Genomic DNA, 5,569 nt, shown 5'->3' on the forward strand with positions numbered 1-5,569 from the left:
TTATTAACCCGGACCCTTATGTACCTAGAACCACAAAGATACCAGAGCCATCACTGAAGCCTCTCCCCACAAGGCCTTGGGAACGTAGTGCCGAGGAAGTCGACGCACGCGCGGCTGCTGAATATGAGAAATGGAAGGCGGACTGCAAGAAGAAAAGAGAGCCCGAGCCCAAGCAAGTATTTTCTGACAAGGAAAAGAGCTGGGCTAAGTCATTTTTGAACACACCGTCCCAAGCCGCGAAGAATCTGCCTGACGACTATTTACGTGAACTTCGTAGGCAAGCACTCGCGTTCAAGAGGAACCAAGAGTTGGCGGAGAAGAAAGCCTTGGAGGAGGATGCCGAGAAAAAATTAGAAAGGGGGAAAGAAGTTGCCCAGCTCGGGGAACAAAGTAAACAATCGATCGCCCCGCTCATAGTGCAAGCCGCCGGTCCGGATGCCCCCGATATCATAGCAGCTGCGGCAGCACATGGATTGACTGTAACGAGTGCCAGAGAACAAGCGGCCGACTTAGGTATCACTCTTCGTGCACTGTTAGGCCTTGATGAGGCGCCAATGAAGGACGTAGTATTTACATATGTGAAGAATGGCCCTCTCGTCGAGCCTGCGCAGGAAGAGGATCTACCTCGACAAATGAAAGGTCTGCTAAATTGGTACAAGGGTTACATAAAACATAAAAACGCCAAAGACTATATCTATGCGGAAGTTAGATATGAGCATCACTTCAAACATTACTATGTACAAATTCATCTGAGTGAATTGTTCCAGCTGTTCAATCTGCGCGACCTCGACAAATCTATCATCAGTTGCTACGTTCTGTAAGTGATTTATTAATTTCTACCCCATCTCGTTCATTGCCTGCACTATATATATATATATATATTGTCCTAACTATCTTGTTGTGTACGCTATTATGCAGAATGAAGAAGCGGGAAATGCGAATAAGGAACATCCATGATGTTGGGTTCATTGACCCACAAATCGTTAATTCATATGTGTTAGAACACCACCCCGCCGACGTGGAGGATGACCTGTGGCGGTTTATTAGAAAACAGAAACTCAAAAGTGATATTCTATTTCCTTACCATTTTGGGTGAGTGTTTCTGTCTTGAGCACATTCTCTTTTGTTTACTCCATGCATGGTATGTGGCTAATCGATGAGTTATGCATGACTGTGCATGTATCGTGTCCACAGGTTCCACTGGATTCTTATGGTAATTCAATTTCAGACCTCCTCAGTTCTCGTCCACGACTCTCTGAATATGGATCCGGCGCTTTGGGCCGACATGAGAAAAATGATGCAAAAGTAATTATTTTCATTCATTTGCGCTCTATATCGATCGGCCTATTTCGTTCATCATTTCCTAATATCAAGTAACTAATTAATAACTCTCTTGTTCATTTAATTTTCTTTGCCTCGTAGGGTTTGGAGACGGTTCGTAGATACCAAGGTCGGTGAATTCAAAAAAGAGTTACATTTTAAAATGGCAGTGCGGACGACTGGGGATATTCAGCCACCGGGGACCAATCTATGTGGATACTATGTTTGTGAGAGGATCCGGAGATACTGCAATGAGCGGGACCAGAAGTGTGAGAACAACATCTTGAGGAATAACCTCCGGAAGACGCTTAGTCCAGAAGCTCGCTTCCGACCACTTCAAGAGGAACTAGCTGGATGGTTGGCGAGGGAAGTCATCGATCCTAGAGGAGAACACCATTACGATGACGTAGAACTTTATATGCACTAAATTATGGATGGAAACTTGTTCAAAATTGTATATGGTCATCCGATATTGAATATATATTGTATATGGTCATCCGATATTGAATATATATTGTATATTCCTCTTGAATTCTTTTTGGTTCTAATTTCAAATTTGTTTGAAATTGTACATTCATATGCATGTATGTAGTACCGTAGACTATGTGAAACTCCTTCAAAATTAAAACCCAAAAGAAATAAAACAATACAAATTAAAAAGAAACCAGATTTAGGGGGAGGGGGGGCTAAACCCTAAACCCTGCGGAGGCCTTTAGTCGCGGTTGGCCAGAAGAACCGCGACTAAAGGTCCTCCGCCCTGGCGCTCGCCTGCGGCCCACGTGGACGGGCCTTTAGTCGCGGTTCGTAAGGAACCGCGACTAAAGGGGGGGGGGGGCCCTAGTCGCGCTACTTTGGTCGCGGTTGCGCAACCGCGACTAATGGCAGTTGCGAACCGCGACCAAAGCCCCTTTTTCCACCAGTGAATATACAATAATATACGTATACAAAGCGACCGACAATGATAAACATTGTGTGCCTATATAATCAGCGAATGAGTAGTGGTCGCTCATCGATTTTTGGTTAAACAATAATGTATTAGACTATAGGTATGTTCCGTAAATAGCTAGGGTGTTTTTTGAGACATCAAGTTGATCCACATGTGCTAAATAATTATAATCTAATTTAACATCGGAAACTTAAAGATAAAGACAAACATTGTCTGCTGCTGGTATAATCAAGTGAAGGAGTGCTGGTCGCTCATCGATTTTTTGGTTAAACAACATAAAACTTGAAGTACGGACGTTACATATATGTGAAATGATGCCACCTCATTTTTTTAATCTTTTTTCTCCCTATAGTGTTAAGGTGAGCCCCACAAAAGAGAAGTGCATCCATTTAAAGAACTCCATGAAGAATATTCTAATGGTAACAGGTATGTTTTCCCGGTTAACTAGGAGATCTTTGATTCTCATGATTAAAATGTATTATAAGAGACTTTAGTGTCATGCCCTACTCGATATCTCCGAAACTTAATTTGTACCAACAAAATATTACTTCTGATAAATTTGAGTATGATGGAAGCTTAATTTTAAAAACTGTAGCGACCATAAATCGGTAGGAAAAAAACCTACTCTAATCCTCCAAAAAAAATAACGAAAAACTACGAAAGAAATAGGCCCTAGGGAAAATAAGCATACTACATATGGCACAAAAAAAGAAGAGCAAACCACATGATTATACATTAGAACGCTAATTTTTTTAAAAAAGGATAACTTCCGTAGCAAGAATACACCAGAGATGCATAAACTATTTTTCTCCATCATTGATCCCATGCATCCGCGTTACTTCTAAAAGATTAGGTGAATTATAGACTCAAGGTAGCACTGTGCCTGCATATTCTAGATCTGTCTATATGATTATTATTTTTACATCAAGATTGCAGTGTCAACGGTTAAATGTAGAATACCGCAACACTAAAAATCTAAAATATAACATGTTTCTCCACATGTATTGTTACAATGGTTAAAGTGTCACCAAAGTGACAGATATTGATAAACAATAAAAGGCTTTGTTTCAAGAATAAATTAATATATTTCATGCTATACAATAATACAATGCCCAACTTTCGAAAAAAAAAGATGATGCCCTCGCATTTGCGAGGGCCACCTTGCTAGTACTTACAAAAAACGAAACTTGAGTCTTCATTAATAAAATAAGCGAGAACTAATGGGCTAAAAGGGGACCTATTGAAAAAAGAGAAAAAACTAAATATAATGCTACCCATCCTTGTAAACAAGAGGAGGGTTCTTCTTATTTTCGAGCTTATCCGACGTGTCAGTGGCTTTGGAAGCGTCACTGGCTTCATCAGGAGTTCTTACGGCGAGTGCCGGAGTTTTGTTTTCTTCTATAACGGTCTTGTCGTCAGCTACCGAACTTTTTACTGTCGAAGCTTCCAGAGCAAGATCGGCCGGTTTTTTCTTCAGTTTCTTGACGCGTTCTTCTTCCTTATTATCGAGTGCTGACGATTTTGAAGGGAAGTCATCAGGTTCCTGTGTTAGTCCGAACTTGGCAGCAATCCTCTGAAACTCGTGATCACAATTATCTGAGCGTGAAAAACTTCCATAGACTGTGATGTTTGTTCCGTTGTTCCCAGGCATCTTGAGCTTGAGGTACGCATAATGTGGCACAACCATGAACTTGACATAAGCTGGTCTCCCAAGTAAAGCGTGGTACCGTGATTCCCAGTTTACTACTTCAAACTCGATCTTTTCCTTCCTGAAGTTGTCGGGTTTTCCAAAGACAACGTTCAAGTAAACTTTGCCAAGAGAGTACGCTGGTAAGGTGGGGAGAATCCCGTGGAAACAAGTATCTGTTTCTTCGAGTATCCTCATCGTAATTCCCATGCTTTTGATTGTGTCGAGGAATATCAGATTTAATCCACTTCCACCGTCCATGAAGACCTTGCTAATTTTAAACCCTCCAATTTGCGCTTCGACTACTAAGGCAGCGTGCCCTGGCTTTGGAATTGTCATCGGGTGATCTGCTCTGCTGAACATAATGCTCTGAGATGACCAGCTTCTTCATCTCCCTTCTCGAAACACCAGTTCTGTGAATCATACTCATTTGTCCACGTGGTGGCGGAAAAGACTCGTTAGAGTTGTGGGGTTGGACTTGCTGAACCTGGTGCTGAGGTGGCGGTGGTGGTGGAATTGGCTGCTGCTGCTGCTGGATGAGCTTCTGCATCTCAATGAACTGTCGACATTCTCTGAGCAAATGACTTGACTTTTTCTTGCCATCTTTAGGGTCGATGTACGCATGTAGGTAGCAAGGGGTGTTTATCTGCTCAGCGAAGGGTAACTCGGGGGTCCTCGGAGGCTGTGGTTTGTAGTTGCCATGGTTCCCAGAGTTACTCCGATTGCCATCATGTCGATCGTCTCGCCTGTCATCATACCGATCATCTCGTCGATCGGAATATCCCACAGCTACCAAGTTGCTGTCATCGTAACTGCGGTCTTTCCTTTTCTTGCGACGACCTCTTCAACCGCCCGAATCATGCCTCGGCTGATCATCGTCTTCATCGTCACTGCGTGGTCGAGGTCTTCACACGTTGTCTTCGCCATCAGCCCAGCTCCTCTATGTAGGTTTCACGTCGAATGCCATCATTAAAGGCATCGATTGCTCTGTCGACGAAAACATTTTCGACAGTGTTCAGGAGTTTAGTGAACCTCCCAATGTACGCACGCATCGACTCCTTCGTCTTCTACTGGCAATGCCGTAATTCATCGATCCCAACAGGCCTCTTGTACGTTGCTTGGAAGTATGTGACGAAAGCGTCTACCAGATCATCCCATGACTTGATGGAACCCTTCGGCAGGCCTCTCAACCAGGCCCGTGCCGAATCCTTCAGGTAAAGTTGCAAGCACTGTATTGCTGCTATCTGATTTCCTTTGTGTAGGATCACAGTCTGCAGATAATCATCTATCCAAGACCTTGGCTCCTGCTGTCCGTCATACTTAGCGGCATCAGTTGGAGTAGGTTTGAACCTTTTGGGCGGCATTGTCTCGCGGATCTTGTAACTTAAACAATCAGCTCCCCTCATCTCGCCATCGTACTCCTGGCTTTCTTCTGAGGCGTCACTATCGTACTCCTCCCTTGCGGCTCACCGTCGCCTGGCTTTGTCGATTCAACTCTGGGTGATTTCGTCTCGGGTGTCCCTTGAACGATGCTTCGATCCGCTGGCTTGGAGCGTGAATTTTTCCTTTCGTGGAACCAGATTGTCTCCCAGGATTGCAAGGCTTTCCAGAGCGCC

At 43.6% G+C, this 5,569-nt stretch overlaps 1 long non-coding RNA gene across 1 annotated transcript; it reads left to right on the top strand.

The window, feature by feature from the left end:
* Positions 1–445: 445 nt before the first annotated feature.
* Positions 446–1,306, top strand: LOC139831242 (uncharacterized). Its single transcript, XR_011745915.1, has 3 exons — positions 446–817; positions 919–1,092; positions 1,195–1,306. It is a non-coding gene; the product is annotated as an uncharacterized lncRNA (long non-coding RNA).
* The last annotated feature ends 4,263 nt before the right edge of the window (positions 1,307–5,569 follow it).

The sequence above is a fragment of the Lolium perenne genome, chromosome 5 (genome assembly GCF_019359855.2).
Source record: "Lolium perenne isolate Kyuss_39 chromosome 5, Kyuss_2.0, whole genome shotgun sequence".
In the NCBI taxonomy this organism is placed as follows: Eukaryota; Viridiplantae; Streptophyta; class Magnoliopsida; order Poales; family Poaceae; genus Lolium; species Lolium perenne.